We start from the raw sequence: 20,336 nt of genomic DNA on the forward strand, positions 1-20,336 counted from the left end.
TGACTAATCCAGATTTCTCTGATTCCAGGCGAAAACATTAGATTGGCCATCTGTTCAGGAAGCTCCATTCCACTATTACAAATAAATCTGCACAATCGGATGGTCAAGGGAAACATTGGCCTCATTGGGGGTCTCAGTTATGTCTTCATTCCATGATCTCACCTCACTTCCATAACCTAGTGTATAACCAGATTAGCCAGGCTTACTGTTTGTTGTTGGAAAATTTGGAGAAATGGAATTGGGGGAAGATAATTCTCTGGAATTTTTGGAGAGAGTGTAAAAGTACAAGCTACCATCAATTTTTCCATCAGGCTGTGCCCTAAGGAAGTACTGGGTCAAACATTTAGAAATAGAACCTCAGGCTGGGCAGTGTCTCAGGTCTATGATCCCAGCACTTTGGGAGACCAAGACTTAAGACTTGGGAGGATGGCTTTAAGGCCAATAATTGGGAGACTAGCCTGGGCAACATGGCAAGATCCCGTTTCTACAAGAAAAAAAAAATTAGTCGAGCATGATGGCACACTCCTGTCGTTCTAGCTACTCGAGAGAGACTGAGGCAGGAGGATCACTTGAGCCCGAGAGTTTGAGGCTACAGTGACCTATGATTGTGCCACTGCACCCTAGCCCGGATGACAAGATGAGACCCTGTCCTTAGAAACACAACAACAACGAAAAACAAAGACAACGAAAAAAGAGTTCTGGAGGATGGAAATAAAAGTGTTGGCTGGTCATGGTTGCTCACAACTGTAATCCCAACGCTTTGGGAGACCAAGAGGGGAGGATCTCTTGAGGCTAGGAGTTTGAGACCAGCTGGGCAAGACAGCAAGACCCCTGCCTCTACAAAAATATCTGTTGCCCAGGCTGGAGTGCAGTGGTGCGATCTCGGCTCACTGCTGCAAGCTCGGCTCACTGTTGCAAGCTCCACCTCCCAGGTTCACTCCATTTTCCTGCCTCAGCCTCCCGAGTAGCCGGGACTACAGACGCCCGCCACCACGCCAGGCTAATTTTTTGTATTTTTAGTACAGACGGGGTTTCACCATGTTAGCCAGGATGGTGTCGATCTCCTGACCTCGTGATCCGCCCGCCTCGGCCTCCCAAAGTGCTGGGATTACAGGCGTGAGCCACTGTGCCTAGTCAAAAAAAATTGTTTAATTAGCCAGGCCTGGTGACCTGCACTTGTGGTCCCAGCTACTCCAGAGGCTGAGGTGGGAGGATCACTTGAGACCAGGAGGTCAAGGCTTGCAGTGAGCCATGATGGTGCCACTGTACTCTAGCCTGGGTGACAGATGAGACCCTGTCTGGAAAAAAAAAAATAGAAGTATCAAGCAGTGCTAAATAGTAATGTCTTTAAGAGACCAAAATATAAAGGAAGGATAGTGTTAAAACTTTAGACAAATTAAATATGAGTTTAATTTTGCAAAAAAAAGATTTGTCAATCAGGTGGCCACCCTGAACCAGAATATGTTCAGAGAGATTCCAACACTGTTGCATGGTGGAAGAAGATTTATGGACAGAAAAAGGACAGTGATGTACAGAAAACAGAAGTGAGATACAGAAACAGCTTGATTAGTTGAGTGTATTATTTGAACAGTTGGCCTCCTGTGATTGGCCAAAACTCAGTGATTGCTATAATAGGTTGTAGTCCATTTATACATCCAGTTAGGTTACAATTTACTATGTACAGAGAAACCTTTACGCTGAACTTATAAGGAGGCAACTTTAGGCTAAACACAATTTAACAATTTCTCCCCTTTTGGTCAACCTCTCAACTTGACCAAAATAGAGAGGTTGACCAAAATTGTAGACATTGACATTACTTTCTGACCATTGTAAATGTACTTATTTGGTCTAAAATCCCACTGGGAAATAGTACAACAGTGGGTTTTGTAAGGTGGGAATAAGGACTTTAGGTCATTTTCTGGTAAGCGTTAGAGTAGGGGAGACTTTTTTTATTATGTTGGAATTTTCATTTATTTAAATTTTATGGACATTTATGGATGATTGTATATAAACATTTAACACTTTGAAAGTCCTTAGTGCATGTAGGATACTACTATTAAGATTATTAAGAGGATAATACCAAGACTTTGGAGTGTGCCCCTTAGCCAGGGTCACCATGAACTAAACTAAAATCAAATAGATCAAAGAAAGAACTAGATAAAAGGTCAAGCTGGTTTAACCAAGCAGCTTGTTTATTAATCCTCTGTAACTGAATCTCTATAATACCTGATATATTCATCTCTGTGCAACAAGAAGTGTCAGCAACTGCAGATACTTCTCTGTCCAGTCAGTAAGTAATAGACAGCAATTCCATTATCTAGCACAACTTTAATAAGAGAACTTAGTCTGTTGTGCCATGGCCTTTGTAGTAGAGTCAGCTACAGAGTCTATTATGAGGGATACATTTCTTTTTTCTTTTTCTTTTCTTTTCTTTTTTTTTTTCTTGTTGAGACCGAGTCTCGCTCTGTCCCCCAGGCTGGAGTGCAGTGGCGCGATCTCGGCTCACTGCAAGCTCCACCTACCGGATTCACGCCATTCTCCTGCCTCAGCCTCCGGAGTAGCTGGGACTACAGGTGCCCGCCAGCACGCCCGGGTTATTTTTTTCTGTTTTTAGTAGAGACGGGGTTTCACCGTGTTAGTCAGGATGGTCTCGATCTTCCGACATCATGATACACCTGCCTCAGCCTCCCAAAGTGCTGGGATTACAGGCTTGAGCCACCATGCCCGGCCTTTTTTTTTTTTTTTTGAGACGGAGTTCTGCTCTCGTTGCCCAAGCTGGAGTGCAATGGTGAAATCTTGGCTCACGGCAACCTCTGCCTCCCAGGTTCAAGCAATTCTCCTGCCTCAGCCTCCTGAGTTGCTGGGATTACAGGCACCCGCTACCATGCCCAACTAATTTTTTGTATTTTTTTTTTTTTTTTAGTAGAGACAGGGTTTCACCATGTTGGCCAGGCTGGTCTTGAACTCCTGACCTCAGGTGATCCACCCACCTCGGCCTCCCAAAGTGCTGGGATTACAGGTGTGAGCCACCGTGCCCGGCCATGAGGCATAAATTTCTTTTTTTTTTTTTTTTTTTTTTTTAGTAGAGACGGGGTTTCACTGTGTTAGCCAGGATGGTCTTGATCTCCTGACCTCGTGATCCGCCCGTCTCGGCCTCCCAAAGTGCTGGGATTACAGGCTTGAGCCACCGCGCCCGGCCTCGAGGCATAAATTTCTAATCATTGCTTCATTTATTCTAAATTATGGAAAAAGAGACAATAAATGATATCTGTATCTAGAAGACTGAAGGCCTCTTCGTAATTTTTTTTTTTAATTTATGATATTGGTTAAGAGGAGTGGACTAAAGGTTTTGACTGATTGTGAAGTAATAAAGGTATTAACATCAGCACGATATATTGTTTTCTTTTATTTTTTTTTAATTTATTTATTTTTTTTTTTTGAGACGCAGTCTTGCGCTGTTGCCAGGCTGGAGTGCAGTGGCATGATCTCAGCTCACTGCAACCTCCTCCTCCAGGGTTCAAGTGATGCCCCTGCCTCAGCCTCCTGAGTAGCTGGGACTATAGGTGCCCACCATCACACCTGGTCAATTTTTTTGTATTTTAGTAGAGACGGGGTTTCACCATGTTGGCCAGGATGGTCTTGACCTCCTAACCTCGTGATCTGCCTGCCTCGGCCTCCCAAAGTGCTGGGATTACAGGCGTGAGCCACCGCACCCAGTCTATTTTTTTATTCATTAAGGCACAAGGTTGTTTGTTAGAAGACGGGCTGTGAGATCTTTTATAAATAAAACTATATTCTATGAGTGCATATAAGACTTTTATTTTTATTGTCTATAGAGGCATATGTAAGGAAAAAATTAAGAGGTAAGAATCTCATGATGGTAGAGAAGTCTTGATTTGTGATCTTGAGAAAGTTGTCCATGTCTAGGATGTTGTCTGTTTTCAGAGAAAGGATTTTTTTGTTTGTTTTTTGGTTTTGGTTAGTTTTTTGTTTTTGTTAGTTTTATTTAAAGTCTCTAATGGGGATATAGTTTTAAGAGTCAGTGGCTTTAAGAGCCACCAGGCGCAGTGGCTCATGCCTGTAATCCCAGCACGTTGGGAGGCTGAAGTGGGTGGATCACCTGAGGTTGGTAGTTCAAGACCAGCCTGACCAACATGGAGAAACCCTGTCTCTACTAAAAGTACAAAATTAGCCGGGCATGGTGGCGCATCCCTGTAATCCCAGCTACTTGGGAGGCTGAGACAAGATAATTGCTTGAACCTGGGAGGTGGAGGTTGCAGTGAGCTGAGATTGCACCACTGCACTCCAGCCTGGGCAACAAGAGTGAAACTCTCTCTCGGGGAGAGGGGGGGGAAGTGTCTGGAGGGGTCATTCTGAGTTGTAAGATTATGAACTTAAAGTTTGAGGTCCTGAAGTTTTGTTGCAATGTGAGTGATAAGAGCAGTCTTTTTTTGATATCATCTGTAGAAGACACAATTTTGGGGTTTCGGATTAGGAAGTGTGTGATGGTTTTTAGTGGACTATGAAAAAGGGGTTTTTTTTAGTGAAAATATATTTTGGTATAGTGTACTAAAGTCTTGTAGTATTTAGTCATAATGGAGTTTAACAGTGGAAGCTATATGAAGTTTTGTTTGTTTGTTTGTTTGTTTCTTTTTGAGACAGTCTTGCTCCGTCGCCCAGGCTGGAGTGCAGTGGTGCGATCTTGGCTCACTGCAAGCTTCGCCTCCCAGGTTCATGCCATTCTGCTGCCTCAGCCTCCCCAGTAGCTGGGACTACAGATGCCCACCACCAAGCCTGGCTAATTTTGTGTATTTTTTAGTAGAGACGGGGTTTCACCATGTTAGCCAGGATGGTCTCAATCTCCTGACCTCATGATCCACCTGCCTCGGCCTCCCAAACTGCTGGGATTACAGGCGTGAGCCACCTCACCCAGCCATGAAGTTTTATTATTGGAAACATAGGCTTTTCAGTTATTGTTGTTTAAGGGGCCAATAATTTTTTTTTTTTTTCAGACAAGGTCTCATTCTGTCACTCAGGCTGGAGTGCAGTGGCGCAACATAGCTCACTGCTCAAACAATCCTGCCTCAGCCTCCCAAGTAGCTCGGACAGGAAATCATGCCCTGCTATTTTCAATTTTTTTTTTTTTTTTTGTAGTGATGGGGTCTCATTATGTTGCCCGAGGTGCTCTCAAACTCCTGATGTCAAGTGATCCTCTCACCTTGGCCTCTCAAAGTGATGGGATTACAGGCATGAGCCACTGTGCACGGTCATACATTTTTTAAATAAAAGGGTTTTAAAATAGTTAAATGTCAGAAAGGTGTATTTTGGAGACTGGTTTGGTTTGATAGGTGGTGTTTTTAACTTATTGTTTTCTAGCTAAAATTATTGAGTTTAGAGTGGAAAGGAATAGGGCAAAGAAAGTATTCTCTACGTCTGGTCTAAATATGGATAGGTCTGAAAAAAAGGGAAGTCTACTTTATCTGAGGACCTATCTTTTATGAATATTTTATTTAGGATAGTTTGTTTTTTTGTTCTTTTTGTTCTCTTGCCTTTAGAGTGGGATAGTTACGAAGTCAAAAAGGTTAGTAGATGTAGTTTTTTGTTTTTTTTTTTAGAGGGGAGTTTCGCTCGTTGCCCAGGCTGGAGTGCAATGGCACAATCTCGGTTCACTGCAACCTCCATCTCCTGGGTTCAAGCAATTCCCCTGCCTCAGCCTCCTGAGTAGCTGGGACTACAGGCATGTGCCACCATGCTCAGCTAATTTTTTTGTATTTTAGTAGAGATGGGGTTTCACCATGTTGGCCAGGATGATCGCAATCTCCAGGATGATCCTCCTGCCCCCACCTCCCAAAGTGCTGGGATTACACGCACATGAGCCACTGCAGCTGCCCAAAAGATAACATCTTAACATATGTTTCTGAGTTGTTTCCAGTAAACCCAGATCCCCACCAAATGGAAAATGCTGTCCACTGGCACCTAGACCTCAGATAAGGGGGAACTGAGAACTGAATGATGACTACCATTTTTTTTTTTTTTTTTTTGAGACAGTCTCATTCTGTTGCCCAGGCTGGTGTGCAGTCATGTGATCAAGACTCACTGCAGCCTTAATCTCCGGGGCTCAGAAGATAATCACATCTCAGGCTCCCAAGTTGCTGGGACTAACAGGTGTGCAGCACCATGACTGCATGAATTTTTTGTGTATTTTTTGTGGAGACAGAGTTTGGCTGACTGCCATTTTTTGTTCTGAATTTCTTCTTGAGGAACCTGGAAGAAGTCATGCTCACAGGCAGTGGAAGAGATCCAGGTTACCCAAAGTAACTTGGGTACTGGTGGAAGAGATCCAAGTTACCCAAAGTTACTGGTGGCATATCCTTATGGGTCCATAGCAAGTTCAGTCCTTGCCTCCTCAGAAGAAAGAATTCAACTGGGCGGCATAAGGCAGAAAAAGAGACCAAGGCAAGTTCCAGAGCAGGAATAGAAGTTTATTGAAAAAGGCCTTAGAGGTCAGACGGTGACTTCACGCCTGTATTCCCAGTGCTTTGGGACATTGAGGTGGGCGGATAACCTGAGGTCAGGAGTTTGAGACCAGCCTGACTAACATGGAGAAACCCTGTCTCTACTAAAAATACAAAATTAGCCAGGCATGGTGGCACATGCCTGTAATCCCAGCTACTCAGGAGGCTGAGGAAGGAGAATTGCTTCAACCCGAGAGGCAGAGGTTGCGGTGAGCCGAGATTGTGCCATTGCACTCTAGCCTGGGCAACAAGAGCAAAACTCAGTCTCAAAAAAAAAAGCCTTAGAGGCCGGGCGCGGTGGCTCAAGCCTGTAATCCTAGCACTTTGGGAGGCCGAGACGGGCGGATCGCGAGGTCAGGAGATCGAGACCATTCTGGCTAACACGGTGAAACCCCGTCTCTACTAAAAACTACAAAAAACTAGCCGGGCGAGGTGGCGGCGCCTGTAGTCCCAGCTACCTGGGAGGCTGAGGCAGGAGAATGGCATGAACACCGGAGGCGGAGCTTGCAGTGAGCTGAGATCCGGCCACTGCACTCCAGCCTGGGCGATAGAGCTAGACTCCGTCTCAAAAAAAAAAAAAAAAAAAAAGCCTTAGAACAGAAAAGAAAGGAAAGTGTGCTTGGAAAAGATCTAAGCAGGGATGTGAAGGTTAAAGACAGAAGGTCAAGTGTCCTGTTTAACTGTGATCCTAGGACTTTTATGACCTTGCCTCTTTCCCATGATTCTTCCCTTAGGGTGACCTGCCCACATGCGCAGAACCCTCCTTACCCTTGGGAAGTGAGCACACACAGTATATTTAGGGAGTTATACACATGCCTATCTGAGGCTTTCCTCCTTTATCTGGTGGAGTATACCCAGAAGATCATACTTTGCCATTTTTGTCTTTTTTTTTTTGAGATGGAGTCTCGCTCTGTTGCCCGGGCTGGAGTGCAGTGGCACAGTCTCGGCTCACTGCAAGCTCCGCCTCCCAGGGTCACGCCATTCTCCTGCCTCAGCCTCCCGAGTAGCTGGGACTACAGGTGCCCGCCACCACACCCAGCTAATTTTTTTTGTATTTTTAGTAGAGACAGGGTTTCACCGTGTTAGCCAGGATGGTCTCGATCTCCTGACCTCATGATCCACCTGCGTCGGCCTCCCAAAGTGCTGGGATTACAGACGTGAGCCACTGCGCTCGGCCCATTTTTGCCTCTTAATGCATGCCCAGGAAGCTGTTTCTCCCTGGGGCCTGCATTCAATACACATTTTGATATTAACAGGTGTAGACCAGACCATCAGGAAACGGCCTTTCCCTGGTGCTGCCAAATTATCATTTTTAGAGAGGCAATGAGATAATTGCTGAAACATCACCAGACATTTATAGTGGGTTAGGGGAGAGCCCTCCCCTGCCCAACTGATTCCTAACTACTAATGCAGCATTTTTTGCTCCTTAGCTCAGCTAAATCCAGGTTCTTGTCTCACAATCAGGAAGAATTAGGCACACAGACACATTGAAGAGTGAGGAGGATGGGATTTATTAAGCAAAAGGGGAGCTCCCAGCAAAGAGAGAAGTCCCGCCAGCAGGCTCCCACCTCAAAGATTGAATACTAGGCCACCACACATGACCTGAAGAGGCCAGGCTCCTCTCCTGCAGAAGGCATGAATTTCTTGTGGCTCCACCCCAATCCCCCAGTGTATGTGGGCCTCCAGTCCACTGTGGGCATGCTCAGGCAAGACCCTGTGCATATTCCCTTATCTGCACAAAAACATCTGATATAAATACTTGTGGGGTGGATTATAGATTATCTGGGGCCAGAGAGTGACATTCTTACCACAAGTTAGGAACCCTGTATGGGGACAGTGTAGACAATGTATCAGGCCAGTTTTCCCAAGGAGCTTTTATCGGCTCTGCAAGTCAAGCTTGATTCCTTAAAGGGAAGCACACGCTTCCAGTTAAAGCCTTGGTAAAACAACCAGTTTCTCCAGTTGTGTTCTCTTGCAAAAGAAAATGGATTCTTTCTGCACTGATGCAAATAATCATATTGCCATAAGTTAAGAATACTTACAAATAGTTTACAAATTCTGGAGAAGCCAGGCAGAGAGAAACAAATATGCTCCAAATTTTGTTCACAGGAGTTAACTTACTTGATTATTAAAGGCTGTAAATAGCTCAAAATAAGTTTCCTTGACTCTGAAAAACAAAACAAGGATCAGCAATGTTTTAAGCAAAAGTAAACAAAAAGATTACTTCAGTTTTCTATTAGTTCAATCCATTCCATTAACTCTTATGCTGCTTGATATTCATAAACATTTCAGCTCTTCATAAGTCCTGTACATTTTCCTTTATTCCAATGTCACAATCTCCAAAGTTATCAGAAATCTGCATTTGAGAACACCAAAGTTCTATAGCTGATTATAAACCATCTTTTGAAGAGGATTAAAACAAGACAAGAATTGTCTGTGAATAACAATGTGTCCAGGGTAGTTAGTTAAAAACATGATTGACAGATAAATTTGGTTATCTCTGTGGTTTACAATAACTCAACATAATAACCTTAATTATCATTGATAGCATAAACTCAGAACTCAGACATTAGAATTTTCGGCATCCCATACAATTTTGGAACATGTATTAATATTCTTCTCTAAAATATACTGAAGAAGATTAAACATCATTTTGGCAATCCACATACCTAAACATGTCAAATAATCCTGTTTACCCCTCTTCTGGATGCTTCAGGGGCCCTCTGTAGCATCCAAAAGCTAGGGGTCAGGAAAGAAAATTTCAAAACTGATTTTGGGAAACCTGTTTAATAAGTTAGAGGTTTAAAACACTTGAAATTGTAACATATAATTCCAGATTACCATGTTCTTTATTTTACCAAAATGATGACTCAAACTTTTTTCTTTTTTCTTCTTCTTTTTTTTGAGACAGAGTCTTGCTCTGTCACCCAGCCTGGAATACGGTAGCGTGATCTTTGCTCACCACAACCTCTGCCTCCCGGGTTCAAGCGATTCTCCTGCCTTGGCCTCCCAAGTAGCTGGGACTACAGGCATGTGCCACAACACCTGGTTAATTTTTGAATTCTCAGTAGAGATGGGATTTCACTGTTAGTCAGGCTGGTCTCAAACACCTGACCTTGTGATCTGCCCACCTTGGCCTCCCAAAGTGCTGGGATTACAGGCGTGAGCCACCGTGCCCGTCCCCACCCTCCCCCCCGCCCCCCTTTTTTTTAAGAGACAGGGTCTTGCTTTGTCAGTCTGGTTGGAGTCCAGTGGTGCAATCTTAGCTCACTGCAGCCTCAAACTTCTTGGTTCATGTGATATTCCTGCCTCAGCCTCAAGTAGCTGGAACTACAGGTATGTACCACCACACCTGGCTAATTTGAAAAACTTTCTTTTTGTGGAGATGGGGTTTCATTATGCTGCCCAAGCTGGTCTCCAAATTCCAGGTTCAAGTGATCCTCCCTCATTGGCGTGCCAAAATGTTGTGATTACAGGCATGAGCCACTGTGCCCAGCCAAGAAAAACTTTGAAACCAAAATATTGTGCTTCATTCCCATTTTTCTAAGGGTTAAACAAAGGCATCTTCAGGTACACAAAGCATCAAAAGGTTTACAAAGAAAGATTACCTTTGAAATAATCAGAGGAGTCCTTCAACAATAAGATAAATCTAGGGGTCACCCTGATATGTAGAAAAGAAGAATAAATAAATAAACCAGTAAATACTTGTTTTGTAAATAGGATATATCCATGAATTATATCTGTAACAATTTAGAATAAAAATTCCAGTCAAGACATAAAGGAAAAGAAAAGGCCCCAAATGGGTACACACATGCTAAGATATTCTCACTTGCAAAAATCTACAACATCTATTGGTATATCTAGTGTTTTGTTCTATTTTTAAATTTATTTGTATTTATTGATATAAAATTTGCATATCAGAAATTTGCCATTTTAATCATTTTAAAATACATGAGTCTTTTTTACTCTATTTGTAATAACATGTACCTATCTAATTCCAGAATATTTCCAACACCTGAAAAAGAACTCCCACCTCCCTCCATTTACTTGCAAACACTAATATAACTTACATGTTTATGGATTTGAATGTTCTGGATATTTCATATAAATAGAATCATGCTGTCAATCTAAATAACAAAGAGAGGCTCTATAAAAGGAAAAGGTGTTTATATGGGAATAGAGCATTACAATGGGAAAACATGTACCATAGTAAACTGTATTAACATATTCAGGGAGGTAAAAGAAAACAAAAAATGCTTCAAGGCTCCCAGGTACAAGCGATTCTTCTGTCTCAGCCTCCGTAGTAGTTGGGATTATAGGCGCATGCCACCACACCTGGCTGATTTTGTGTTTTCAGTAGAGACGGGGTTTCACCATGATAGCTAGGCTGGTCCGAAACTCCTGATCTCAGGTGATCCACCTGCCTTGGCCCCCCAAAGTGTTGGGATTACAGGCATGAGCCACTGCCCTCAACCAGGATATTTTTAACATTAGTGATTCCATTTTGATTCTGACAATTTTCATGTTTCCCCTGTTTGATCAAGATTTTTTTCTCCAACATTGTCACTGGTCAATCATCCTTTAGATTTTGATGTCCCTCAGTGGCAAGATGAAACTGTCCTAGTTCTTGGCCTCATGTCATGTTGGGGAGAGGGACTGGTGACTAGGAATCAGTGTCAAAACCGTTTTAGTCACATTAGAGCAATAAGGGAGGTTTGAGCCAAGTGGCTCTCAGGTTCCATGAGAGTCTGGAGTCCACTGTTATGTTTAATTTTCTCTGTCTCATAGTATTTCTCTGTCTCATAGTATTCTCTGTCTCATAGTATTCTCTGTCTCATCAGACAGAGAAAGTATGAAAAATTTCATAATTTCAAAGTGCTAGGCCAGAATTTTTTTTAGGAGTTGTATTTCTTCAGAACTTTAACAAGTAACAGATACAAAGTTTAAAAATGGAAAATACACAGTATAATATGACCATTCCAGTTTGCATAATTGTTTTGAGCCATGAACCTAGGCTTAAAGACAACCAATTGAAGAAATCGAATGACCGTAGAGAATTAAGTGAGACCTATTTTAACCATGTAGCCTGTTTTCTAATTTTGAATATATCGGTCTCACCTTTTTCCAAAGGAATTTATCCAGGTAAAGCATGTAGTGTTAGCAACAGCATAGACATTTTCTTATCTAACCAATGAATACTGAAGGATTTATTATGTTAGTTTCTGTTAAGTTACTAGCCAGAAGCTACTGGTTGTGAAACTTCAGTTAAACTATTGCTATCCTGCCAAGTGAAAAAGGTAGCATTAAGGTGGGCAAAAGTCACGTTAAGACATGGAGTCTTGGTGAGGTGCAGTGGCTCACACCTGTAATCCCAGTACTTTGGGAGGCTGAGACAGATGTATCACCTGAGGTCAGGAGTTCAAGACCAGCCTGGCCAACATGGTGAAACCCCATCTCCACTAAAAAAAAAAAAAAAATTAGCCAGGCATGGTGGGCCATGCCTGTAATCCCAGCTACTTGGGAGACTGAGGTAAGATAATCGTTTGAATCTGGGAGGTGGAGGTTGCAGTAAGCCAAGATTGTGCCACTGCATTCCAGCCTGAGCAACAGAGCGAGACTCTGTCTCAAAGAAAATAACAAAAAAAGATATGGGGTCTTTTTCTGATGCCTTGGAAAAACTGGCTACAGCATGAAAACATCAACTTTTGGTTTGCGGTTGGAATATCACTGATCAAGACATCAGTTGGGTTGGTAAACATTTTGAGTAGCCCATACATCAAGCATGAGACTAATTCCTTAAACTTCATCTAGTTTCATCTTATAGGGCTTTAGGAACAGAGCAGCTTTTGTTTTTAGTTGAGTTGTAGGCAAGTGGAAAGTAGGAAAATTCAGGATCTAGTTCAGTCTACAGGTAAATAATCAGAACTTGAAAACAATGCATATGGCTATAATCTAATAACAGATGTATTATAATTTTTCCTTAGAAATGTAACTTTCTTTCTCTACATTGGTCATATAGAGATCTCAGATTTTAAAAACCTCTAGAGGTTAGGAAACCCAACCAAGGCAGACTTTAGATTTTACTTACAATGTTAAGATTCTTCAACTTGCCGGGAAGTAACAATTTTTACTCACTCCTCCAAGGCTGGGAATTCTTGAAGCCAGACATTTAATGCACATTCTTAAATATGACATTTCAATCCAAGCTTTGGTAATATTGTGTCCGGAATTGGTGGGTTGTTGGTCTTACTGACTTCAAGAAGGAAGCTGTGGACCCTCACGGTGAGTGTTACAGTTCTTAAAGATGGCGTGTTCGGAGTTTGTTCCTTCAGATGTTCAAATGTGTCTGAAGCTTCTTCCTGCTGGTGGTTTTGTGGTCTCACTATCAGGAGTGAAGCTGCAGACCTTCCTGGTCAGTGTTACAGCTCTTAAAGGCAGTGCGTCTGGAGTTGTTCATTCTTCCCGGTGGGCTCATGGTCTCGCTGGCTTCAGGAGTGATGGTGCAGACCTTCGTGGTGAGTGTTACAGCTCATAAAGGCAGCCTGGACCCAAAGAGTGAACAACATCAAGATTTATTGCAAACAGCAAAAGACCAAACCTTCTACAGTGTAAAAGAAGACCCAAGCAGGTTGCCCTGGCTGCCTGAGGCAGCCTACTTTTATTCCCTTATCTTGCCCCACCCACATCCTGCTGATTGGTCCATTTTACAGAGAGCTGATTGGTCTATTTGACAGAGTGCTGATTGGTGTGTTTACAATCCTTACTTGAGCTAGACATACAGTTACTGAGCACTAGTTAGCTAGATACAGAGTTAACTAGATACAGAGTACCAATTGGTGCATTTACAAACCTTGAGCTAGACACAGAGTGGTGATTGGTGCATTTACAATCCTTGAGCTAGACAGAGTCACAGAGTACTAGTCCTCCAAGTCTCCACTAGGTTAGCTAGACACAGAGTACCAATTGGTGTATTCACAAACCCTGAGCTAGACACAGAGTGCTGATTGGTGTATTTACAAACCCTGAGCTAGACACAAAGTGCTGACTGGTGCATTTACAATCCTCCCGCTAGATATAAAAGTTCTTCAAGTCCCCATCCAGTTCAGGAGACCAGCTGGCTTCACCCAGTGGATCCTGCACCAGGGCTGCAGGCAGAGCTGCCTGCCAGTCCCCAGCGGTGCCTGCACTTCTCAGCTCTTGGGCTATCAATGGGACCTGGCGCCATGGAGCAGGGGGCGGCGCCCGTCGGGGAGGCTCAGGCCGCGCTGGAGCCCACCACAGGCGCGGAGCTCAGTCATGGCGGGCTGCGGGTCCCAAGCCCTGCCCCTTAGGGAGGCAACTAAACCCTGGGAGAACTTGAGTGCAGCGCCGGCGGGCCAGCACTGCTGGGGGACCCAGCGCAACGTCTGAAGCTGCTGGCCCAGGTGCTAAGCCCCTCACTGCCCTGGGCCGGCGCCGGCCGCCTGCCCCCTGTGCGGGGCCTGTCGAGCCCGCGGCCGCGCCCGCCGGAACTCACACTGGCCTGCGAGTGCAGCGCGCAACCCCGGTTCCCGCCCGCGCAGCCCCGGTTCCCGCCCGCGCCTCTCCCTCCACACCTCCCGGCAAGCAGAGGGAGGAGGCTCTGGCCTCAGCCAGCCCAGAGAGGGTCTCCCACGGCGCAGGGCGGGCTGAAGGGCTGCTCAAAGCGCCGCCAGAGTGGACGCCGAGGCCGAGGAGGTGCTGAGAGTGAGGGCTGCTAGCACATTGTCACCTCTCAGTATCACCAACGTATCCAGCTGTTTTCTGCTTCTAAAGAGACAAAAGGCCAGGCGTAGTGGCTCACACCTGTAATCTTAACACTTTGGGAAGCCAAGGCAGGTGGATTGCTTGAGCTCAGGGGCTTGAGACCAGTCTGGGCAACTTGGTGAAAAGCTGTCGCTACAAAAAAATACAAAAAAAAAAAAAAAAAAGCCAGGTGTGGGGGTGCACACCTGTAGTCCCAGCTACTTGGGAGGCTGAGTTGGGAGGATTGCTTGAACCTGGGAGGTCGAGGTTGCAGTGAGCTGAGACCATGCCACTGCACTCCAGCTTGGATGAAGAGTGAGACCCTGTCTCATTAAAAGAAAAAAGAGAGAGAGAGAATATATTTTTATTGAACTTATTTAAATCATATTGTCATAAATTAAAAATACTCATAAATAGGCCAGGTGCTGTGACTCATGCCTATAATCCTAGCACTTTGGGAGGCCAAGGCGGGTGTATTGCTTGAGGTCAGGAGTTTGAGACCAGCCTGACCAACATAGTGAAACTCCGTATCTACTAAAAATACAAAAATTAGCCGGGTGTGGAGGCAGACACCTGTTATCCCAGCTGCTCGGGAGGCTGAGGCAAGAGAATCGCTTGAACCTGGGAGGCGGAGGTTGCAGTGAGCCAAGATTGCCCCATCACACTCCAGACTGGATGACAAAACAAGACGTGTCTAAAAAAAAACTCATGAATTCTTTCTGAATTTTGGAGTAATCATGTACAGAGACAAAGCAAATGCTTCTACCTTTGTTCACAAAAATATATTTTACCAAATTGGGCCTAGAGCGGTAGCTCACACCTGTAATCCCAGTACTTTGGGAGGCCGAGGTGGGCAGACTGCTTGAACTTAGAGGTTCAAAACCAGCATGGGCATCATCACAAAATGCCATCTCTACAAAAAAAAGCCAGCCATTGTGGCCTGTGCCTGTAGTCCCAGGTACTCAGGAGACTGAGGTCAGAGGATGGCTTGAGTCCAGGAGATGGAAGTTGCAGTGAGCTGTGACTGTGCATCTGCACTCCAGCCTGAGTGACAGAGTGGGACCCTATCTCAAAACAACTCAAACCAAACCAAAAGAAAACAAAAGTATATTTTACCAAATTGTAGTAAACTATAAATAGCTTATGAGAAAACAATGTCCTTAAATCTGGAAATCAAAACATTGAAGTAAAGAATCAACAATGTTTTAAATAAAAGTCATAAAACATTATTTAATCAATTACTTAACTTCATGTAATTTTTGTTTTGCTTGACCTTCATTAGCAATTTCATGAACCCATCAGTTTCTTTATTAGAGCTCTGAAAATTACGATTTATTCCATTGATCCTAAAATTATTAGCAATCTGTGTCCAAGAGTATTTATCCATGTCTTCTTCATGAAAAGCAATTTTGGACTATAGCTAATCACAAATGCTTTTAGAGAATAATTCAAATAATAACTGTCGATGACAAAAACTCAGAATATTTAAAGTTAAAAATCTGATGAAAGTTCTCAATTGATAAGGAAGTCGAGTTATTTTTATTACAGGTAGCATTTTATGATAACCATTGATCCTAAAATTATTAGCAATCTGTGTCCAAGAGTATTTATCCATGTCTTCTTCATGAAAAGCAATTTTGGACTATAGCTAATCACAAATGCTTTTAGAGAATAATTCAAATAATAACTGTCGATGACAAAAACTCAGAATATTTAAAGTTAAAAATCTGATGAAAGTTCTCAATTGATAAGGAAGTCGAGTTATTTTTATTACAGGTAGCATTTTATGATAACCAGAACTATGACAGGACCACGAGTCTTTTATAAATTTCATATAACCTTTGGAATATTCACATTAATAATATCTATACAAATATAACTTTATAAAAGATGTAACATTAAAATTATGGCTGAAAACATATTTGGTTTCTATGAATTTATATAATTTAGAAATATTTATATCAATAACATACCCATACGTAGTATCACTTATCATTTGACAATGCCTCTCATACAATTTACCAAATAAGCCCAATCATTTATATCTCTACAAGATGAGAGATATATTTTTTTGATGCTCTCCAGGGGCCCAACTGAAAAATCTGAGTTAACCTCAGGTCAAAAAGACTTAATTTAGGATTTTGATTTGGTGGGCAGAGCCTACTAAAGATATCAAAAGGTTCAAATCACTTGATAAAAACAGATTCTCAGGTGACTGTAAAATAATTGTCATTCATTTAAGCAGAATGATATCAAGAATTCTCAGAAACAATACAGAAAGTTAACATGGATGTAAATATCTCAACCCCTTCAAAGCCCAGTTTTTCTAAATAATCAAAGATCTAATAAAGACAACACAGGAATTATCTTGTTAAAACATAAAATCTTTGTTGTTGTTGTTCTTAGGCCAGTTACCAGAAATATATATATTTTTAGTTTCTGCAGTGTGATTGCTTCTCATTATAGAAAGCCCATTTATATAAACTGGAAGTCAAACCTAATGGAATGGGTGCTTGAAATTAATCATACACAAGAAGAGCATTCCAGGGTTGTGAGTATATACTGTATAGAGAAATATAAACAAGAAAACTGGTACCTGGAGCAGGGCAGTACATGCCTGTTGGTAACAGCATGGGAAGTTTCTTGGTTACATGGAACAATTCAGACACAGCAAGAAGAGCCGTGAGTACAGAATCAAGTTATACTGAAGAAAACTTTGCTTTTCTAGGGCTTTATGATAAACATTTCAACCTCAGGTCATAACAACAGAGTGAGGACCAGAAAAAAAAAAAAAAAAAGTTGCTGAAATTGATGAAAAGTTTGAAGGAGAATGTCATCACCCCAGCCAAGCAAAAAGATACATCTTTTATAAAGGAGAAAAGAGAAGGCAATGATGTCTGACCTGAAAATCCCATGGAGCGAGGTACGCAAAAGTTGAACTTCTGAGAGGTTTCAAACAGAAAAATTTTACCTCAAGAAATGAAATTACTATTCTGAATGAAAAATAGAGCATTTCCAACCTGAAACTAAGAAAATTAAATAGATCTCAGGAAGAAATGTGGCAGAAATAGAAACTCTACAGTTTTTAGAAGATGGCTGTTAAAACATTTTAGAAGCAAAATCAAAACCACTGGCAATATTACTAAGAACAAATGAATACTTTAAGAAAACCTTGTGATTCTGAGGTCGGGTATGGTGGCTTACACCTGTAATCCCAGCACTTTGGGAGGCCAAGGTAGGCGGATCACGAGGTCGGGAGTTTGAGACCAGCCTGACCAACGTGGTGAAACCCCTGCTCTACTAAAAATACAAAAATTAGCCGGGCCTGGTGGCGCACACCTGTAATCCCAGCTACTCAAGAGGCTGAGGCAGGAGAATCATTTGAACCAGGGAGGCAGAGGTTGCAGTGAGCTGAGATGGAGCCACTGCAATCCAGTCTGGGTGACAGAGTGAAACTCTGTCTCCAAAAAAAAAGAAAGAAAGAAAAAGAAAGAAAACCTTGTTGTTCTAACACAGGAGATGAAATTTTTAAATGTTGCATGAGTGGATGGGGCACAGTGGCTCATGCTTGTAATCCCAGAACTTTGGGAGGCTGAGGCGGGCAGATCACAAGGTCAGGAGTTCGAGACCAGCTTGGCCAACATAGTGAAACCCTGTCTCTACTAAATAAAAAAAAAATTAGCCAGATGTGGTCACATGCTCCTGTAATCCCAGCTAGTCTGGAGGCTGAGGCAGGAGAATCACTAGAACCTAGGAGGTGGAGGCTGTAGTGAGCCAAGATGGCGCAACTGCACTCCAGCCTGGGTGACAGAGCGAGACTCCATTTCATAAATAAATAAAGTTTTATACGAGTGTGTTTTCAATGTAAAAGCTTAACCTTAGCCTGAGCAATATAGTGAGATCCTATCTCTGCAAAACAATTTTTAAAAAATAGCCAGATATGGCCGTGTGTGGTAGCTCATGCCTGTAATCCCAGTGCTTTGGGAGGCTGAGGCAGGGGGATCACAAGATCAGGAGTTCAAAACCAGCCTGGCCAAGATGGTGAAACCCCGTCTCTACTAAAAATACAAAAAAAATTAGCTGGGTGTGGTGGTAGGTGCCTGTAATCCCAGCTAATAGGGAGACTGAGGCAGAGAATTGCTTGAACCCGGGAGGCACAGGTTGCAGTGAGCGGAGATCACGCCACTGCACTCCAGCCAGGACAACAGAACAAGATTCCATCTCAATAAATAAATAAATAATAAAAATAAAAAAATAGCCAGACATAGTAGTATGCACCTGTAGTCCCAGCTACTCAGGAGGCTGAGGCAGGAGGACCACTGGAGCACAGCAGTTCAAGGCTGCAGTGAGTCATGATCATACCACTGCACTCCAGGCCAGATGACAGAGTGAGACCCTGTCTCTTAAAAATATATATATGTATATTAAAAAATCTCAATATTTATGACCCAGAGCATTCTACAGATTCAATGCAATCCCTATCAAAATATCAATTACATTCTTCACATAAATAGAAAAAAATATTAAAATTTGTACGGGGCCAGGCACACACAGTGGCTCACACCTGTAATCCCAGCACTTTGGGAGGCCAAAGCAGGCGGATCATAAGGTCAGGAGATCAAGACCATCCTGGCCAACATGGTGAAACCCCATCTCTACTAAAAATACAAAACTTAGCTGCACATGGTGGCGTGTGCCTGTAATCCCAGCTACTCGGTAGGCTGAGGCAGGACAATCGCTTGAACCAGGGAGTCAGAGGTTGCAGTGAGCCGAGATTGTGCCACTGCACTCCAGCCTGGTGACAGAGCAAGACTCTGTCTCAAAAGAAAGAAAAAAGAAAAAAAATTGTATGGAATCACAAAAGACCCTAGATAGCCAAAGCAATCCTGAGCAAAAAGAACAAAGCTGGAGGCATCACATTACTAGACTTTAAAAGATACTACAAAGCGGCCGGGCGCGGTGGCTCAAGCCTGTAATACCAGCACTTTGGGAGGCCGAGACGGGCAGATCACAAGGTCAGGAGATCGAGACCATCCTGGCTAACACGGTGAAACCCCGTCTCTACTAAAAAAAACACAAAAAACTAGCCAGGCGAGGTGGCGGGCGCCTGTAGTCCCAGCTACTTGGGAGGCTGAGGCAGGAGAATGGCATAAACCCGGGAGGCGGAGCTTGCAGTGAGCTGAGATCCGGCCACTGCACTCCAGCCCAGGAGACAGAGCGAGACTCCGTCTCAAAAAAAAAAAAAAAAAAAATCTAAAAAAAAAAAAGATACTACAAAGCTATAGTAACCAAAGCAGCATGGTACTGGCATAAAAATAGACACATAGGCTGGGTGTGATGGCTCATGCCTATAATCCCAGCACTTTGGGAGGCTAAGGTGGGCGGATCATGAGGTCAGGAGATTGAGACCATCCTGGCCAACATGGTGAAACCCCATCTCTACTAAAAATACAAAAATTAGCTGGGCGTGGTGGCGTGTGCCTGTAATCCCAGCTACTCAGGAGGCTGAGGCAGGAGAATTGCTTGAACCCGGGAGGCGGAGGTTGCAGTGAGCCAAGATGGCACCCCTGCACTCCGTGTCAAAAAAAAAAAAAAAAGACACATAGGTCCATGGTACAGAACAGAGGTCCTAGAAATTAGTCCATGTATCTAGAGCCAACTCATTTTTTGCAAAGGCATCAAGAATACTCAGTAGGTGGGGCCGGGCGCGGTGGCTCAAGCCTGTAATCCCAGCACTTTGGGAGGCCGAGACGGGCGGATCACGAGGTCAGGAGATCGAGACCATCCTGGCTAACACGGTGAAACCCCGTCTCTACTAAAAATACAAAAAACTAGCCGGGCGAGGTGGCGGGCGCCTGTAGTCCCAGCTACTCAGGAGGCTGAGGCGGGAGAATGGCGAGAACCCGGGAGGCGGAGCTTGCAGTGAGCTGAGATCCGGCCACTGCACTCCAGCCTGGGCAACAGAGCGAGACTCCGTCTCAAAAAAAAAAAAAAAAAAAAAAGAATACTCAGTAGGAGAAGGACAGTATCTTCAATAAGTGGCTCTGGAAAACTGGA

This window comes from Trachypithecus francoisi, unplaced genomic scaffold (assembly GCF_009764315.1).
Source record: "Trachypithecus francoisi isolate TF-2019V2 unplaced genomic scaffold, Tfra_2.0 Lachesis_group0, whole genome shotgun sequence".
In the NCBI taxonomy this organism is placed as follows: domain Eukaryota; kingdom Metazoa; phylum Chordata; class Mammalia; order Primates; family Cercopithecidae; genus Trachypithecus; species Trachypithecus francoisi.